Source organism: Paroedura picta, chromosome 7, assembly GCF_049243985.1.
Source record: "Paroedura picta isolate Pp20150507F chromosome 7, Ppicta_v3.0, whole genome shotgun sequence".
In the NCBI taxonomy this organism is placed as follows: domain Eukaryota; kingdom Metazoa; phylum Chordata; class Lepidosauria; order Squamata; family Gekkonidae; genus Paroedura; species Paroedura picta.
In genome coordinates this window covers 30,339,259-30,360,292 of record NC_135375.1, presented here as the reverse complement: position 1 = coordinate 30,360,292, position 21,034 = coordinate 30,339,259, and the positions used below count along the sequence as shown (strand labels likewise).

Here is a 21,034-nt window from a genome sequence, read left to right as displayed (position 1 = left end):
TGTCAGAGTCCGTTGCCTGGTGAGTTAGTCTCCCCTGGCAGCTAACTCCCCCCCTCCCTTTAGGCCTGCTGTGAAGGAAGCATCTAATATTTCCTGAATAAGGCCAAGGAGGAGTTTCCAAAAGCAACACAGAGGAGTCCGTGGGTGTACTTTTTTTTGGGGGGGAGGGGTCCCCTTCTGCCTAACAGTTGGCTGACAGGGAGGCCACAGAAAAGTCCCTTCTCACTTAAAATATTGCTGTGGCTGGCTTCACTGCTGGAGGGAAGATGCAGCTAAGCCATGTGTATTTCTTCTCCGCGACTCTGTAAATTTGAGGCCTACCACACAGGTTTGTTGTGCAGATGAAAATGGATGCTGTTGCGGAGGTTCTTTTGCCTCCTGTTTCATCTGTACAACAATCCAGTGCAGTAGGCCTCAAGTGTTTCAACTCCACAACAACCTGTGTGGGAGGCCTTAAAATGTTTCTTCTGCACAACAACCCTGTCCAACCTCCAAAGCAGGCCTTTCTGCCTGGGAAGCTGATCATTATAGTCTGGAGATGAGCTGTAATTCCAGGAGCTCTCCAAGCTCCACCTGGAGGTTGCCTACCCCTGGGTTGGAAATATTCCTTGAGGTTTCGACGTGGGATTTCAAAATGGTACAATGCCTCAGAGTCACACTGTGAGATCCAGACCAACCGTTCATTCCCCCCCTTACCTGGAAAACTCCCCTTCTCACTCACCCACATCCCAGCAATCCCCCCATTCGTCTGTGCCCAGATGATTCTGCCTCCCACCTACCTGCCCACTCATCCATGTCCCGACTTCCAGTTAGCCTGCTTTCATGCTGCTGCTACCCCCACCCACCGCCATCTCATGTTTGCCATTCACCTTCTTCTACATCGCCCTTCCCTCCACCTGTTCCACGTCACCCTTCCCCTACCTAACCCCTTGCCCCATTCAACCCAATGATATATTACCTTGTCACAAGTCAGATGTTGCAGAGACCTCAGGGTCCACGTTGCCCATGGACCAGAGCAGGGAATGCTCCTCCCACAATCTGACCACATTGTGACAAAGAATGTTGTCTACCGTGAATCCTCTTCTGATTGACACACATAATTGCCATGCGACACTTCCCACAGGTCAGTCTTCTTTCATACTCTACTAAGCCTGAGGAGTACGCATCCTTGCCGCACATCTCTCCACTCATACACCCTCATTCCCAGCCATGCCACCACCACCCACATAACACACCCCTGCAGCCACATGTCCTTCCAGACTGGACAACTCTACTTACTTTTCCCGCCCCCACACTCCAGTGCCTGCTGTATTCCTGGATACAACGGGCTTTGCCCCTAGTACCTTGAACAAAACTTTATTGATCTTAAATGTGCCACTGGACTCAAACTTTGTTCTGAATGCTGTCAGGAAAAAATTGAGTTATGTAGGGTTTATGTCTGTTTTGTTATCCACATTTTGTATTTGTGGCTTGTAATGAATTTGTTATAGTTTGTGAAGGAGCACCACCCATTGCATCCACCTTGCCTCAGAGACAACATTGTAGAGAAGTTATCTCCTTGCTAAAAGACAGAAAAAAGTATGAAACAGGCAAACTAGACCATGCATGAATTGGGATTTGATATTTACATCCAATAGACAAGCCATAATTTGTTGTACAAACCATGGTTTATCCATGGTTTATACATGATTCACAGTGAAATTTGAATTTATTTTTTACTTAATTCATACCCTGCCTTTCTCCCTAATGCAAGACGTAAAGTGACTTACAATATCCTTTCCCTCTTTTCTGATCCTTCCAACAGTCCTGTGAGGTAGGTTAGATTAAATGTGTGTGATTGGCTCAAGATCACCAAGCACACTTCCAAGGCACAGTGGGAATTCAAACCTGGATCTCCCAGATTGTTGTCCTAAATTCTAACTGGTACACTGTACTGGCCCTCTGGAATCCAGCCAAGATAGAGGCATGTGTCCAGTCAGGTACAGTTTCCTCTCCATTCCTGGATGAGCAGCTACATGGGTTCGGGCTGGAGTTATGAGAAGGAAGGGCTTCCTATGACCCCTCCCCCTTTATTCTGTTAGGGGAGCTGTGCTGGCAGCAGAGGGAAGGGGTAATTTCACTCCCCCTTCCTTACTACAGCCCCTCTCCCTGACATGCATGTCTGGTTCTGCAGATTTTGCAACCCCAGGAATAATCTTTCTGAGATCAAAATGCATGACAGGGAAAAAGCAGAGAAATGCAGAGGAAATCTGTGTTCCATTAGCACTTCTTATGAAACAAACCAAAGATAATAGTCGAGTTGGTTCAAATATTTTTCACAACATCGTTCCACTGATCTGTAACCTTTTCTCAGCACTTTTCAAGAGTCCTCTACCATCACACTTTCCCCATAATTATTGATTGTCTGTTGATAGGTTGTTGTGACATTTTATTGAGCAAATATGGCACAAAGCAGTGCATTTTGGAGCACCGTGTTGTCGTTTCTGCTCTCATTATTGGATTTCTCACTTCCAAATCTTTCCCCACATTTAGTATATGATAAAGTTCCAACAAGCAACCCTGAATTTTAAGATTTCTTACCTTTGTCAAAGTATGCTCTCCATTCTTATTCAGATTTATACTACATTTGTGATGATGAACAAATCACTTAAATCTGGTTTTGTGATAGAGGAATCACTGCCTGGACTGCCACCAACTATTCCCATGAAGTGCATTCCTGCTCTAGGAAGCTGCAGCAGGACTGGAACAGCCTCACACCCTGTCAGCAGGTTAGTGTAAGCAGGCATGCTGAAAAAGCAGCCAGCCCAGGCATGGGCTTAGGATGGTGCTTGAGTTCCATGTATGGGGATAGCTGAGCCCATGCCTGGTGAAGTCAGGACTGGTGAAGCTGAGTCAGGACTGGTGAAGCTGAGATTGGAAGAAGAGCAGCCTGGGAGGAGCAAAGAGGAGGGGGTGGGACATAAAGAGGGGAGGAGCCTGGGTTAGGCAACGATAAAAGGAAGAGCTTGATATACTTAAGGAGGGAGGCTTGGTTGGAAGAAAAACTGACATGAGCTGGAGTCAGATGGGAGAGGAAGCAATACAAAGATGGAGCACATGGTTAACCTGTAGAAGATGGTGGGTAAGGAGGCTTGAATAACACAGTGGTGAACCCTCAGGAATTCAGATCTCCTTTCATCACGAGGATACTGGGCAGTAGGGCCTCTGTTGGCTCAGAAGCTGTCACTGACAATCCTGGTTACATAGATTTGTTTTAATATCCAATAAACTGAAAATTGAATCTTCTGGTCTGTGTCATTAATGGGGTTGGTTTGGGGATGCACACACCCAAAAAAATCCAGACCAGATTCGGAAGAACCCAATTTGGACCATTAAAAGGCTGTCTGAAGCATCTGCTTTGGATCCAGCTTCGGCCGAAGTGCTTTGGCATTAAAGTCAATGATGCCACTGACATTAATGGGGAATTTAAGGTTTATGAAGTCTCTGGCCTGGGGGTTTGGGGGTTTGAATTCTTCTTAATAGGCCCATGTTCGAAAAACATCCATAGTTAATCCTGGTAAAAAAAATTGCAACATTATTTTGTACAAATGTTGTAAACAGAAATATCAACAATTGATACTTGTTTGTTCAGCCTAAGTCATACTCAATATCAGGAATTATTAGAATGGATTTATTGAAAACCATGAAGCATCATAAATATTAGAAAAGTCAGTAGGCAAAACAAAATTAGGAGAAGCATCTACTACTGCCATCGTTTTGTTTCCCTTTTTTTAAAAAAGCAAATTTGTTCCAGATTTGCTATTGAAAAGCAGTTTTTTAAAAAATTCTGAAGAATTCCAGGCATTCCATTTGTCACTAATTTGGCTTTTCCTTGAGAGGTTTTTGTTTGCTTAAACCAAGCGTGTCCTATTCAAACCACACTGTCAATCAGCAGCTTACATTTCGCTTCCAACATATTTTTATGCACTTGTTCAACAATATATTGTAATAAAATTGAATCTTAAACAGCCAAGTTGGTCCAATTGGGCAGGATTGGGCAGTTTCAGAGAATAGACTCTAGCGGTCCCCAACCTTTTTACAGTTGAAGACCGCTTCTGGTAATGGGGAAGAGCCAGCAGCCCGGGCACCATGCATGCACGTTTTCGCCACCAGGGGGCAGTAATGCACATGCACAGAATTGCCGCACATGCGCATTTTCACCACCAGGGGCACTAATGAGCATGCGCGGCAGCTCCGCACATGCACGTTTGTGTCCGCCAGCGTGCCAGCTGCTATGCCTGCCTCTTCCTCCCCTCTCGCAGCAAGAAGCTAGCCGGGCCGTGAGCGAAGCTTTGGCGGCCGCTTCACTCACAGCCTGGTGAGCTTCTTGCTACAGGGGGAGGAGAGGGAGGCGCAGCCGCCGGCGACCCGTTACTGAGGCCTTCGGGCCGCAGACCGGGAGTTGACGACCCCCACTCTACAACATCCCTCCCCTCCCTATATTCCACTTTCCCTAGTTACAGAAAACAAATCTAATTCAGAGTCTACAACTCTAACAGAAGTAAGCCTAATTGAATATTATGTTGAAATGACCTTAATAAAGGTCCAAATGCTCACATACTAGTGCAACATGAAACAAGAAGCACAAGTTTAAGGAGATGAGGGAAAGAGAAAGAAGACAGCAAGCAGAGTGGGGAAAGTAATTACCTATTTTGTATGGACTAGCGCAAATGCAAAAGTTTAGAGTCACAGGAAGGAGGGCAAGCAAGAATCCAACATGAGGTTTCAGCCAATAATTCAAAGAGAAGTCCAAAGAACAGGCCTGGGTGTAGCAACTGATCCAAAAGCAAGGGCAACCCCAAGAGATAAAGTCAAGTATGGAGAGGGGGCGCTTGATACAGGACCAGATAAATAATCAGAACAATACTTTCCAAATAAGGGGAGACAGGAAAGAGATCTATCAGAGGCAAACTTGATTGCCACTTTGGGAAATGTCTCCCCACTTGCTGTGAGACATTAAATTAAGTTAAAACCCATGGGGTGTTTTGTTGGCTAAGCAGTAGAGTTCTATGCATATGCGTATCAACTGAACCAAGGTAGCTGTGCTGGTCTGTTATTAAAAGTGCTAGCTTTAGGTCCAGTTTCTGTCAAAGTGAGCTTTGTTGCTTGACGAATTTTATATTCCTAAAATCTTATTGGTCTCTAAGATGCTACTGGACTCAAATCTTGATTGACTCAGAATGACATAACAAATAGTTTAAGAGTTTGTAGAGATCCTATAAATATGTAGTGAAAATACTTACCACATAACATAAGAAATAGTTACCACATAACATAAGCCCAAGGATAAGATTTTGAGTAATTATATCTTTTGCAGGATCATAGCCTTTCCAATTTTGGAAGGTTTGGAGAACCTTGCACATGACATTTGACAAATACTTGTTTCAGTGCAGCCTACATTGAGATGAGTTGATCACTTTACAGAGTAAAAAAGCAGCTCTTTATTTAACTATGCACCTCCCACCATCTTCATTAGGAACTGAAGATATGCAACTACTGACAGGGAAGGAAGTTGGAGGGCCTGAGTAAAAAAGTTCATTCTTCAAAGTAAGAAAAAGAATAGAGACATGGTAGGACCATTGCAGGGACAAGAAAGTGACATTGTAACAGGTGATGAAGAGAGGCCTGAACTGCTCAGTACCTACTTCTCAGTCTTCTCTTGTCATATAGAGATAGAGCAGAGTTGTTTTCTGTTCCCCCAGAGGGTCAGACCTGAACCAATGGGTTGAATTCAAAAGAATTTTCAGCTAAACATCCGGAAGAATACCCTGACAGAGGGGTTCCTCAGTGGAACAGGCTTCTTCGGGAGGTGGTGGGTTCTCCTTCTTTGGAAGTTTTTAAGCAGAGGCTAGATATTCATCTAGCTGATTTTATGAACTTAGGCAGATTGTGATGGGGTGGGAAGGAAGGGATGTGCCAATGTTTGTCTCTTGTGGCCCTTCCTTGTATACCCATAGAACTGCTGATCACGACTGAAGGATGGTAGGTGAATTTCCTCCAGGCCAGGCTGAATTCCAGAGAATTTTGTTTGAGGGATCACTTGGGCATGAAATTGGAGTCACTGTGGTAGGCAGGTAGTTGTGAGTTCCTGCACTGTGCAGGGGGTTGGACTATATGACCCTGGAGGTCCCTTTGATTCTATGAATCTTTATCCCTGAGTTTTAACATTGCAAATTATTAGATGATCATGGCAAGTTATTCCAGTTATTCCTCTGGGAGAGGACGATTCTAACAGTTCCTGCCTGAAGATAAACAGCCTTTGGCTAAAGTCCTGCAGGCTAAGGTCATAAAGCTGTCCAAGCAACAAATTAATGTGGGGAGACATTCTGCTGACTCAGTTCTACATGCCACAATGAGTTCAGTGGTACTGAGATATCACTCATGGCTGTGGTCGACTGCTCTTTCTCTTAAGACCAAGTGCAAAACAGAAGATCTGCCATTTAAAGGGTCTACGTTATTTTCAGAAAAGAATCAAGAAGAATAAGCAGAAGCTAAATCCTTGACATTCCAACCAGGACCATCTCAATATAAGCAGAGATGCTTTTCTCACCAGCATTAGCATCCATATCAAAGGTATTACAGATACCATCATCATTATCTTTATCTTTCTAACCCCGCCTTCCTGTGAAGCTCAGGTTGGGTAACATCAGTTTATAGACAATAATAAATATCATGAAAACATTATAAAACAGTTAAAACATTTTAAAGTTACCTGTGCATTGACTCAGTCACACACTGGGGTTCCATTCTTTTAATGGTATTCTTTCTTCCAGTGTTGCCTCTCGATATTTGAGCAGGAGTTCTAACAGGGTTTCCTCAAGGGTATCATTAAGGTTGTCATTTGGAGGAGGGCAGGATCAAGGTTGTCATTTGGAGGAGGGCAGGATCCTGTTCCCATTGGCTGCAGAGGAAAGGACATGCAGTAATGGGTTTAAACTACAAGTACAACGATACATGAGCCTCTTGTGGCGCAGAGTGGGCAGGCAGCCGTCTGAAAGCTTTGCCCATGAGGCTGGGAGTTCAATCCCAGCAGCCGGCTCAAGGTTGACTCAGCCTTCCATCCTTCAGAGGTTGGTAAAATGAGTACCCAGCTTGCTGGGGGGTAAACGGTCATGACTGGGGAAGGCACTGGCAAACCACCCCGTATTGAGTCTGCCATGAAAACGCTAGAGGGCGTCACCCCAAGGGTCAGACATGACTCGGTGCTTGCACAGGGGATACCTTTACCTTTACCTTTACAACGATATAGGCTAGATATCAGGAAAAATATTTTCACAGTCAGAGTAGTTCAGCAGTGGAATAGGCTGCCTAAGGAGGTGGTGAGCTCCCCCTCACTGGCAGTCTTCAAGCAAAGGTTGGATATACACACTTTTCTTGGATGCTTTAGGGTGCTTTGGGCTGATCCTGCGTTGAGCAGGGGGTTGGACTAGAGGGCTTGTATGGCCCCTTCCAACTCTATGATTCTATGGTTCTATGATTATCCTCCATCTAGTCTAGGCAGAGGACTACTAGCTGTTCTAGGCCAGCAGCTCAGTCATCATCTCAAAAAGGCAGCCTTTTCTGAAAAGGCTGGAGCTGACTAGAAATCGTTCAGGCAGATTGGCCACTTTTGCTTCTCTGTGGCAGTCCATCACTTCAGATCAATGGGTTGTTGCCATTATTAGTTATAGATATAGGTTAGAGTTTAGGTGAATACCACCTTGAACAGTTTAGTGCAAATTCTACCATAACTTGAGTTGCTTCTGGCTTATAGACACTTATAGAAAGGGTGGCAATTGAAGAAGTTTGAGATCACTATCAAAGGTTTTTTTCTATAGTATGTTTCTAGTTGACAAAAAGGATGGGAGTGTCAGACCCATTTTAGCTCTTCATGGTCTCATTGTCTTATTACAGGTTCCTGAGTTCCTTCATTTTATGTATGGAACTCAGTTCATTATTCAGTTCTTCTGTTTGGGTTGGTCACTGCTTCTAGAGTGATTTCAAAATGTTTGGCCCCTGTTATTGTTCACCCCGTCTGAAGGGATATAACATGTTCCCTTATTTGGACGATGTTAGTTGTGATGGATTCTAGGGACCAAATAGTAGATCATTGTTTCTTGGTTTTGAAGGCTTGTAGGAACTTGAAACTTCTTATTATGGCATCATCATTAATTTGGTCAAGTCAAGGGCCATCCCAGAATATACAGTTTATAGGTGCAGTACTAGACTCCATCTCCACCGTGATTAATTGCCTCCCCACTGTATTAAAGCTATTTTGGCCATGGTTAAGGTCTTTACTCGTAATCCATTTCAAACAGCTGGTGCTATATATCAGCTATTCAGCCTCATGGCTTCTATGATAGCTGTACTCTCCCTGACAAGACTTTCCATGAGCACCCTTCAGTTATAGTTTCTCTCACATTTTAGACTATGATTCTATTCACAACAGTAGAAGTTTTCCATCCCTAGATCTCTAAGGTCTATGCTTTGGTGTTCAGGGTACTTCAGTATGATACCAACCTTGGCAACTGATGGTTCCTTAAGGGATGAGGTGCCTACTCTAAGGGGTTCTCTGTAATGGGATCTTAGTCTCAATGGGAGAGATTGTTACATATCGATGTCTTAGCAGTATGTAATGCTCTTATGTTTTTCAGATATCTATCCTTATCCAAACATACATTAATGATTACAATTATGCATTATTTAAACAAATATGGAGGAATGCCCTTTAGACCAGGGGTAGTCAACCTATGGTCCTCCAGATATTCATGGACTACAATTCCCATGAGCCCCTGCAAGCAAATGCTCATGGGAATTGTAGTCCATGAACATCTGGAGGACTAAAGGTTGACTATACCTGCGTCAAACAACTGTTTTGGGAATGTCCTATGGCAGTGTGGCTTTGGACAGAAAAGCACCAAGTTTCCATTTAGGCCACCTCTGTTTCAAGAGTTCACAATGCCAAAGAAGGCCTTCTGCGCACACGCCTCTCTCACAATTACTAGTGGTCCCTAAGTGATGCATTCTTAGAACTAATTTTTACCTTATAGGGCACCTCAGAAATTGGTGTTTTTGCTCCCTAGGACAATGTGAAGGTCCCTGGAGTTTGTTCAATGGCCAGGAACAAATGGGTTCATTTGGAAATGCATTCCAGATAACCTGGTACAGCACCATGTTCTTTGTGTTTACCCCGTTCCCATTGCTCACTAGAGTTTGGGCCATGCCCGATCTGTTTTTCAATTTTGATGGAACTGGCTAGCGAGCGATACATTTGATTCCCAGACAGCTCAGACATTGTGAGCATTGGGACTGTACTTTACCATGCTATGAATTGCCTCCTTTTGACAGCATGGAGGTTACAGTCCAGTGATTAACCTATTCTGCTGAGGTCAATGAAGTCCTTCTGCACTCTCATAAACCATCTACCAGAAATTCTTATCATTTCAAGTGGAAGCATTTTTCTGTCGGGGGCAGGAATAAGGAGATTTCCCATACTTAGGCCCCTCTTTCAGTGATATTTGACTGCTTATTTTTTTCCTGAGGTCTGGGGGTATAGCACATTCTTCCAACAAGATCCACTTAGAGACTATGCCTATTATCATGCAGGGATTGCAGGGAGTGCAGTGCTATCGCAAAAGCTTCCAAATGTTCTCTAGAACCCCACCTAACCCCCCTTCATTCCCCAGTGGTTACTGTCTGTGGAGCTATCAGGTTGATGTTTAAGCCCTTTGAACTTCTAGCTACCTGTCCACTGGCTCTTCTGTCCAGAAATATCTGTTTTTTAGTAGTCATCATTTCAGCCAGAAGGCTGAGCAAGTTAATTGCCCTGAGAAGGGATCCTCCCTTCCTAAAGATATTTGAGGAGTGGGTGATCTTGTAACCTAGTGTCCACTTTCTGCCCAAGATAGCATAAAAGTTTCATTTATCAAAACAAATGGTATTGCCAGCATTTTTCCTCTCGCCAACATCAGACAGTGAAAGAACTACTTTATATCCTAGATTTAAGAAGGGCGTTATTGTTTTGTTTACGAAGATCTCAGGAATTTAGGGGAAATGCGGCCTTTATCATATGATGTGCTGGCCGTAACAAGGGTAAGAGGACCTTGCCTCAGTCTTTTCCAGGTGGATTGTCTCAGTGACCAAGCTGTGTTACCTACATTCAGGCTAAGCTTCCTCGTCCATTGGATGTCTATGCTCATTTGACCAGAGTTTAAACCTCCTCTGCAACTTTTTTTCAACTGTGTTCCCTTCTCAGAAATATGTAGAGCAGCAATGTGGTCTTCTGCGGACACATTCATCCAGTACTGTGCAATTGACCTGCAAGCCAGAAGAGGCGCAAGTAGGCAAACCAGTGCTTCGTTCTCTGTTCAAGTGAGCTTTCAACAATAGCTTCATCCCATCTCCTGGTGAGTAGCTTGCTAAAATCCCAATGTAGGACTGCAGAGAAGATGGAAGATGAAAACAGACTGGCACTTACCCTTAACTGTTTTTCTGCATGGCCAATGCCCACATTCCCTGCTCGTGTGCAGTCCCAATGTGTGCCTGCACAAGATTCTCAACACAACTCTGTTTTACTTATAATCGCTGCCCAGTTAACTGTTTTTCTTCTTCTTTGCTTATTCTATTGGTTGCCAAGTAGTGTGCAGTGACAACAGATTTGTGTAGCGGAAGGAAAAGGAGAGGACTGCCATCAAGCTCTGTGAGAAAGTGTGTACATGACACCCGGCTTAATGCTCTTTGCTGTAAAATTTGAACACTTCAAAAGTAACCTGACAAACAAGCTCAAACTGCCCACAAACATCAAACTATCAACAGTCAATTGGCACCCTGTTCACGGTGAGTGAACAGGTGTCTGAGCATCCTTAATAGCATCTGGTTCTTCCATTATGCCAGGTGTAATTTTTTTTCTACGCTTGTCCCACACCTCACAGATGCTGAACCCTTGATTTAACAGAGCTGGACAGCCCATAGCTTCCTATTTTCTACTGTGTCTCCTTTTAGTTTGCAAATTTGTTAGAATTTTGGCCCACCAGACATTCTTAGAGAGCGCATTTGGACCGGAAGCTTGTAAAAAAACAGAGTTTGACAGCGAAACAGGTTGGTCATTGGTCTTGAAGATAGAGACATATGCCAACAAAATGAAAGCTGAGGGGTCATAGCAAGACTTAGGTCTTAGGGTAGATCTCTTCCTGTTTGTAACTTTTTAATTATGAAGAGTGATGATGGATAAGATGGCATCTAAATGTTCATGATTTCCATTTTCTCCACCAGTTCTAATTTGGGAGATATTTTAATTATTTATTTGTACTTAAAGTACTGTGTCATACTCTCCAGGTGTTTGTATTTTCTCTCTTATTGAATGAGTATTGAATATTACAAAATTATACCTTTTGGCCCTTATAAGGCATGCTAAGTAGTCACCATATAGGTGGCTTGTAATAGATGGAACCTCTTAAATGCATTTTTTGCACTTTCATTCAATTATAAAAACCTAGACCTTAATCTTCAAACGTAACATGTGTCCAAACATTCTTAAGAGGAAACAAAGGCAGATATCAGCATTAGACAGTAAAAAATTGTGTTTTTGAAAAGGAAAACTGTAACTGCATCAGAGTAAAGTTGGCACAAACACTTTGGTCTCACTGGAGACCTAGACTTTTGTTTTGTTAATCCATGGTTTGGCTGTCTGTACCTGAGTCTCATGCTTCCTCTACACACACCCCAGCTATGAATGTTCTCTTATATTTTTAGATGGTAAATCAGAGCTTATTTCACAGCCAGACTGTGGAAACCAAATGTGAGGTAAAGCACCCTAACTTTCTTCAAAGGTTAACGTGGTTACAAGAGGGCTAGTCCATCTTGCAGGTGTTTGTGATTTGAGCTTTCCTGCAGTTACCATCTTCATCTATTTGGAGGCAGGACTTGGGAATTTGGTAATTGATTAAACATGAGAACCCGAGCTCAGCTGTATTACCAGATGGGAGGGGGAAACTAGGAGCAGACATTAATATCCTTTGGAAAGTTCTGGCTTAAGCACCTATCCTGATTCCACCAGATTAGGACAAGCCCTTTGTTGTTCAAACTGATGTGTCTTTGGTACCCTTTGGTTGCAGAGGGGCATGGATGATGAACTTCCTCCTATTGTTTATCTGAGCAGGAAACTGCAACCACAAGAGCAGGCTTACGCTATGGTAGGGAAAGAATGCCTGGGGACTGCATGGGCCCTGAACAAACTGAAACCTCATCTGTGTCGTGTCAAGTTTTTCTATGAAAGTGATCATAACCCTTTGTCTTGCACCCATAGAATGAAGGCAAAAAACGCTCAAGCATTGACATGGGCCTTAAACCTACACAATTTCAGTTTAGAGATCGGTCATGTTAAAGGTAGCCAAAATGTGATGGTAGGCTGTCACATATGGGGAATGAGTACATTTCAAAAAGAAGTAATTTTGATAGATCTTGCTGCAAAATGTATGATTTCCATTTTGCTTATTGTATCCATGCTGCTAAAGCTTTTGTTCAGCTGCCATCCTTACCTCTTTGGAGGCTAGACTCAGGAATTAGATCATTGGTTAATTATGAGAACCTGTGCTCAGCTGTACAATCAGATGGGAGGGAGGAGTTAGAAGTAGACAGTAGTATCCTTTTGAAAGCAATAGTCAAGTGTTAATACTCTGGTAAATAAGTACTGAAGATATTCCCCGCAGTTAGAGCATCTTTGGTTAACCAGATAATCCATTCCTACTCCCTGCGCACAAATTTGATTTACAGCATATTTGAAAATATTTATATATTTTTTTCAGGATTACCATCATTCCCTCAGCCAGCCCCCTGCTGTGTTTGAAAATGTCTGGATAGCAATTGTCGTTGTTTACAAAATTATTTTGGAAAATAGCAAGCATCGTGGCATTTAGCAGAGTCAGGAATGCAATTACCAATTTTGTATACATGATCCAAGTGGCCTCCTGGCTTCAGAAGCTCAAAACTCATCGGAGAAACAGTTTAACAGCAGCAAAATGTTTGTTTAATTTTTGTCTGCAGTTGGTCAGTGATAGGTGACTTATGTTATGGCCAAATTGGCAAAGAGGCAATTGGTTTAACAATTCCTTATATGTACATAGCAATGTTAACAGAAATATACAAATAAGTCCAAGACTTTTCTTTGTGGGTATTATGATCCATTTTGTCCACAGGAATATTTGGGAAGCTTTTGGATGCTTAGATCACAGTAAGGTCCTCCAGTAACATTTGTAGTGGGGCTTACGAGCTTTTTAAAGAAGCTGAATTGTAGAAAGTTCATTCTTTACTAATGCCTTGGGGACGTATTAAAGATTGCAGCCAAGAATTTAATGAAAAGTGTGCCAAATAAGGGGTACCTGTGAGTAAAAAAAGATATAGTACTGAAAGACCTTCCTCTCATGGCTCAAGTGTCAGAATCAAGTCCTCGGATTGGGTTTTCTGCCCCTTTGTTACCTGCAAACCAGTCACAGATTGATTAGTTTCTGGGATTATTTAGAAGCCTGTTGGAAAATCCAGCCAGTTTTGACGTGAAAAATTTATTCTTCCCTGGCTATAGGGTCACTTGTTTAGGATATTAGAGCTGCTCCACAGTACATTTATCTGTCCTTACGAACGAGTCCAGAACCCCATAGAGTCTTTTCTTACTTTGCCTGTGTCAGGTTACTCAGGGTTGGTTAGCATAGCTAGGCCTGACGTGCTTGCTTCCCGAGTAAAAGAACAACTCATTCATTTTTGTGGCTTCTTTGCAGCCCCACTTGGGGACTGCTCAGTTGCAGGCCAGCTGCAGAAAAGATTTCCAAAACTTTCTAGTAGATTAGGAGCACCCCTCCTCTTTTCGTGTTTCCCACCAGAATGATCGCATGACCAGGAAGAGGGGCACGACTACCACAGTTCTCCCCGTACTGCTGTGGAGAGAGGATCTCTACTGCTGCCCCCTTACCTCGAGGCTGAGAGGACTTTTTTCTCTCTTCCCTTTTTTGGTCAGCTGTGCTCATTCAAATGAAGAATAAACCCACTTTCACTCTCCTTCTGATGAAGGACTCCCTCCCTGGCTCCTCTTGATTCTAACCAGAAGCTGAAAGGTTTATTGTGGCATAGGCTGCCTGTCCTATAAAATCCGTGAGTTCAGTGAAGACACAGGAACTTCACCTCCTAACAACCAACACTTTACTAGAACCAGAAAACACTGAACACAGACAAACAAGTCAGGGGAACTTATCTACATGTTGAGAGTCCCGCCAAGACACGTGATAGGTCCTTAATGGGAACCTGTGATAGGTCCATAAGTCTGTTTGCTGATAGGTTGGAAATCAGGACCCAGTAAATCCCTAACAAGAGTTCAGGATTTCAGTCTTTGCTCCAAGCTTGAGGTTCCTGAATGTCCACAGACACTATATTCCCCTTCTCTTGTTTCTGGGAAGAAGTGTGGAGGTGTGACCTGCTAGATGCTGCCAGTCTGAAGGAGATGTTCACCCTCTCTGCCTTCATTCAAATGCAACCAGAAACCTGGGAATATGACCTGCTGGAAGCCTGTTTTAAGGGGGTGACTGAAGGAATCTTTTCCTGGCTGCCCTCAGTATCAAGGTGAAACTTCTTGGTAGCAGAACTTCTTGGCTCTCTTTCATAAGGGTTGTGTGTCGAAAGAGTACTGTTTCCTTTAGTTGGGGTATGTTTGAATCGCTTCATCCTCCATAGTTGTGATGACATAAAAGGTAAAGGTATCCCCTGTGCAAGTACCGAGTCATGTCTGACCCTTGGGGTGACGCCCTCTAGCGTTTTCATGGCAGACTCAATACGGGGTGGTTTGCCAGTGCCTTCCCCAGTCATTACCGTTTACCCCCCAGCAAGCTGGGTACTCATTTTACCGACCTCGGAAGGATGGAAGGCTGAGTCAACTTTGAGCTGGCTGCTGGGATCGAACTCCCAACCCCATGGGCGTCTGCTTCAGGCAGCATTTCTGCTGTTTACCACTCTGCGACACAAGAGGCTTAGAGTTGGTGGAGTTTCCTGTCAGCTGTCAGGAGACAACTGAGTATTTATGCTTGAGCCTGCTGTGGCTTATTTTGTAGCTCTATTGAGACTGCCTTGATTCCATGGTCAGATCCAGTTCTCTGTTGATCTCTGTTCCAGGCTCTCTTGCCAATGCCTGCTTGTAAGGGCTCTTACAGTGACATAGCAGACTCAGTCTGCCATCTTGCTGCAGTCTCTCAGCTCTGATACTTAACCCTAATGGGCTTTTCAGCACAAATGTCCTTTCAAGCATGGGCAAAGTTTGCTGTCGCCATCTTCAGGGAGAACTCAGAAGTGATCAGCAAGTATGTTTTTGGAGTCAGGCCAAAATAATTCACCTCTTCTTTCAGTTCCAGGGCGTCCTTCGGAACCATCAATTTGTGTGTGCGTGTGTGTGTGGAATGGGAGGGGGGACTCTTTAGGGGCCCCTGCTTTTTCATTGACAATGACAGTCCTGCACAGTTCATAACAAAAATCAGTGTAGTATAGTGCTTCAATTGTTGGACTCTATCTGGGCAACTCCCCGTTAGATTAAGATAAACTCCATAATGACCTTTTAAAGGACATCTTGTTTATCCTGCTCAAAACAGCTGCCCCATGGAACATGGTTTCTGATGTGCAAGCTGATGTTACAGCCTGTACTACAATCTCTCAGCAAATATATGCTTGATTCCATTGGCCATTGTGATTGTATTTGATGGCCTACAAATTGCACAGCACTTAGCCTCCAACTTAAACCATTGCAAAATATCAGTGCTGTAAATTTAATCTGGATGGGAAGAGGAATTTCTTTACTGCATTCCCCTTTGTGAATCAACAGGTCGACATGGCCTTTCCACTATCCCCCTTGAAGGAAATTTGATGCATTATATCTCACAGTCTGTGGTGATGACATACATAACATATCTGTTCCTTTAATCTGTCTCATTCTTTTTCCACTAGCCCAGACTAGAAGTTAAAAAAGAAGAAAGGAAGAAAAATTGCTCCACAGAGAGGCTAAAAATTCTGCAGTCCACTCTTAACAGGCTTGCTGTCAGATCCCTGAATCACCTCCTCTTCTCCTTCACATAACGTGATGTCTCAAGATTGGGCACAATTTTCATATGTGTAAAGTCAGGCTCCATCCCTGGCATCTCCTACTGAAATAGTCTCTGGTAATCAAAAACTCTTTTAAACTTTTTCATCTCCTTCCTGGATGATTTATTTTACAAGAGATTTAAAAAAAAAATTATCTAGCCTTCTGTCTTGTCCAGCAGTCTTCCTACAATTCTTTCTTAGTATTTAGTCAGTCCTTTTAAATTAGGATTGTCAGCTCCTCTTGGGCGTCCATGACTTCATTCTTTGGTCTCTTCACATATCTATGTGTCACCATACCTGAATTTGTAATTTTGATGTATGTTTTGCCTTTCAGAGGATGCCCACACTTGTATTTCTTTCTTTCTGACACAGACCTGACATGCACCATCCTGGTGATCTCAACACTACAGTTTTCTCAGAGAACTTCTCTCAGCTCTGTAACTTAATGCCATCTCTGACGTCTCCTTTCCTATGCTATGGAGTCCCTGTGGTGGGCTTGTGTTTCCCAGTGGCTCCTGGTATTCTGTAAAATTAGTTGGGCATATCACTATTTTCACGTTATTGTGAAATTAGGCATACATTATTGGTCTTCTATTTTAGTGTAAATACTCTGCAAAGTAATGAAAAACACTGTATTTATGCCTCATTGACTGAGAAGCTCCCTGATACTCTGATTGGAGGTCTAGGCTATTTTGCCTACCCCGCAATGATAGATTGATTGATTACATTTATAGGACCGCCCCTCTCAGCATAGCTGTCTCTGGGCGGTGTAGAACAATTTAAAACCAGTAGAACAATAAAACCAATAAATATAAGTTACTTAAAAACCATAAAGAGCAGCAGTTGGCATCCTTTTACTTCCAGACCTGATCAGAGAGTACACCTCTCATCTAATATTGCGGGGCCGGGGGGGCTCCTAGATGCCCGGTGGAAGAGTTTCGCCTTGAGCCCCTGAAAGGCTCAGCACACTTTTGGGAGCTTTTGCACTTTTGGAGCTCATTTAACCAAGTACAGACTGAGACTGAAAAGGCCCTGGCCCTGGCCCTGGTCGAGGCCAGGTGAACCTCTCTTGGGCCAGGGATATTCCAACCCCTGTCATTTACATTTCTTTCCCAACAGGATCCCCTGTCATTGAATAATACCTTCTATCCCAGGACAATCTGGCTTTTTTGAGAGCCAGTTTGGTGTAGTGGTTAGGAGTGCGGACTTCTAATCTGGCATGCCGGGTTCGATTCTGCACTCCCCCACATGCAGCCAGCTGGGTGACCTTGGGCTCGCCATGGCACTGATAAAACTGTTCTGACCGGGCAGTGATATCAGGGCTCTCTCAGCCTCACCCACCTCACAGGGTGTCTGTTGTGGGGAGAGGAATGGGAAGGCGACTGTAAGCTGCTTTGAGCCTCCTTTGGGTAGGGAAAAGCGGCATATAAGAACCAACTCTTCTTCTTCTTCTTCTTTATTGCTACACAGCTTACTCTGCACAGCTTATTCTGCACAAGGTTCATTTATGGCACATCCTGTCCATACTGTCCACATCATACCTTTTTCCGCTGCACTTATTACAGCACAGAACTGCTTATTCTCATTCCTGCTAAGAACTCGATACTTTGATTATGTCCTTTTCTGCATTGTAACAGTAGCCTCCCACTTTTCTAAATAGCTAGTGGGACATCTGCAATAACAAATCTTACATCTCTAGGTGGGAAAGAATCTCTACAGAAGTTGTAGCAGGGTTTGAACCATGGTTTTTATGCTGATTATGTTTTGGTTGCCGGTTGAGTCTGTAACTCTCTAACCTTTCCTTTTCCTTTTTAGATTTCTAAAGATATACGAAGATGTTTGGGGGGGGGGGTGCTAACCTCTAAGCTCTCCATCCACAAAGTTTTCACAACCTGATGCCCTGGCCAGGAGCCTTTACCAGGGATTGTCTCTCACACCTTATATTCTATAGGGTCAGTTTCATCACACAGTCCATCCTTGTGGGTCGGTGTGTAGATTCTCACATGGCGGTTCAATGCCATTTGACGTATCCTGACTCTTCAAGAGGGTTCAAGAGGGTGTTTTTCCTTGCCACGTTCCTCCATGTATGTCAGTTGGGACACTTGTAGAAGGCTCACTGCAACTTTATGGGACAGTTGTGGATGAACATCAATATTTGACACTAAACAAGCGTTGCAGAGATGGCTCTCTGTTGTCTCTTTCTTTGAGAGATTCACACTCACTCCTTCACTCAGTGATCTTGCTAATCTCTCCATGTAGGGCTGCACAGGAACCATGGAGATGAAAACAAGATTGCACTTACCTGTTGTTCATAGAGTGGTCCTGTGCAGACATATATCCCTCCCTCCCGCCCCACTATGAACTCTCTGGAACCTTAGTTTCTTGGGGTGAACTGAAAAGGTGTTGTAATTTAACTAGTTGCCTGGTCACCACCCATCCCAAAGTTAGGATTTGTCTGCTAGTTGTTTGTATACTTACTTGGCTCAGACCTATTTCCAGCTGCTCAAGATTCAGTGGCACATGCATATTTCTTGCACATTCTCCATTTCACAAACCTCTTTTTTGCTCCCCTTCCCCCGAATTCCCTTTTCTTTAACCTTCAGATAGAACATATTGGTGAGAACACAGCTTGAAAACAAGCACTGGATTTAGATGATATAACCAAGAATAATATCTTAAATACTGCTGCATTTTTAATTAGACAACATAAATACATAGTGCATTACATTCAAAGTCTCATGGTATTGAAAAGATTAGATTGTCACTCAGTGAACTGTGATAGCTCAGTCAGGGCCCTCCATTTTTCTGGGACCTAGTATGACCCTTCTGCACCTTGCAATCTTATATTCAGTAAAGCAATTTCTTTTCAGCTTCACCTTACCTGATGACCATCACTTTTTAAAAAGAGGCTATATGTTTACATCCTAGGTTTCCAACCTCCAGGTTGGGCCTGAGGTTCTCCTGGAATTCCAATGGATCTCTATACTACAGTTGGCCTGGGAGAAATGGCAGCTTTAGAAGGCAGTCTACACTCCCCCACTGAGCCCTTTCCCATCCCCAGGCTCCACCCTCCCTAATTCTCTAGGAATTCTCTAGGAATGTTACAGACTTGGCAACTCTTAAGTCTGGCTGTTGAGACCTAGAAGGGTAACCACACATGCAACACCTGTTGTTTCCCCAACCAACTAAGAATCTATGCACTTTATCCCCTAGCTACATCTGGCGTTTAAATCCTTCTAAAATGTGCACCTCAGTCCAAAGGCAGCACATCTTCAATGGCATTCTCCCAAGAGAAGTATCTGTGCAGAAAATTAGGCTAAAGCTTCATAAGAAAATTTTGAAAAGGCAATTGAATCTAAAGAGTACAGACTCTAACAGTGCAATCCTAAACTGAGTCACAGCATTCAAAGCCCATTGAGTTCAGTGAACAAAGAAGGATGTGATTCTATTTAGGATCACTCTGTAAGAATCTGTTTGGCAAACGAGAACAGTATTGGGATGTTTAGAAGGTGCAAGATGAAGTCTGCTCCTCTGTTTCCAATTATTTCTTTATCTCTCTTCTATCCTCCTCGTTCACTTCAGTGTTTTCTTAGCTGACAGCCATTATGGTTTAGGATTGTGAGGATAAATGCAAAACGTAACAAATTATAAATATCCTGTTTCAAGATGTGTTGTCACCCACTGAAACAAAAACAATCGCAGTTTAAGGTTCTATTTTTTTTAAAAACTGAGATTTTTCAGCTTGTTTGTTTGGAGGTTTAGTTTATTTTTAGAAAATACTATGCAACCAATAGTTATGTTGGCAGAAGACAAGTTTCCTTTCAGAAACCCTGCCCTTCAGAGCTAAATGAAAGTTGACAGGGAAATCTATCTGAAAGCAAGAAAACCTCAAACAAACAATAGCAGGAAGGAAAGCAGGTAATCACTGCCTACAAATGCCAGAGCTTTGCTTTTCCTCCAGAGAGCCTGAGAAGGCAGCAAATTAAAAAGAACTCCTACAAGATCAACCTATCCACAGTGAGGTTTGCCTTGATTTGAATTCTCTATCACAAGGAATGGTATGAAAATGCAAATGTCCAACTACTAAAGCTATGACTGAACTAGGTGACGCTGGTTACGCTTAGGGGTCTTTGAGGAATGGGCCAGCAAAGTGGATTCAGTACAGAGAGCATTCACAAGTAACTAGTGGACATAGCGTGTAGTTTGCAGTGTGTGTTCTTGCACGTATAAGTAGTCAGTCTGGCTTCAGTCATCATCTATAGAATGAGCAGCCCCAGTTAATTTGTTTCTCCCCTCTTTTCAGAAAGAATGCCACGCTAACTGCAGGATATACTTAGAAGGGAAGGGAAGGGCTTTCTGTCTTCTGTTACTGTTTGGTGGATGGAGCAGATAATGTGACCAGGTGCACGTGCAACATATTTGCAATATGGTTAAAACCATTTTGAGCATACAATAAAAGTGTTTTATTTTAAATGTTCCAAAAATGTCACTTGCAGTTTACGGTCATATTTTATTTCTAATAGAAAAGTGTTTCTCAGCATATTCATGCTGAGGGGTCGTCCGCCCGAGGTCCCTCCACACCACTGATGGAGAGATAAAAGAGGAAGAGATTTCTGTCCCCACTTGAGGCCACTCCATTTGGGGTTTGGGCAGCCAACGATGTAATGGCAGCAGCTCCCACTCCTCCCAGGGTGAAGACTGATCATTGCCTGGCCCTGGTAGAGAAGGCAGGGCAGTGGAGGCACATCTTAAACTTGACCGAGGCCCAGAATTACTAAGACCACCCCTTGTCCCTACTCACACTGTGGGAAATTATGTATGTATGTATGTATGTATGTATGTATGTATGTATGTATCGATATCGATATCGATATTATTATATATCTTACCTGCCACTCTTGGCATGCTG

At 43.2% G+C, this 21,034-nt stretch overlaps 1 long non-coding RNA gene across 1 annotated transcript; it reads left to right on the top strand.

Moving 5' to 3' along the window:
* The first annotated feature begins 10,197 nt into the window (after window positions 1–10,197).
* LOC143841756 (uncharacterized) lies at window positions 10,198–20,790 on the top strand. Its single transcript, XR_013232787.1, has 3 exons — window positions 10,198–10,424; window positions 11,770–11,820; window positions 20,429–20,790. It is a non-coding gene; the product is annotated as an uncharacterized LOC143841756 (long non-coding RNA).
* Window positions 20,791–21,034: the final 244 nt, after the last annotated feature.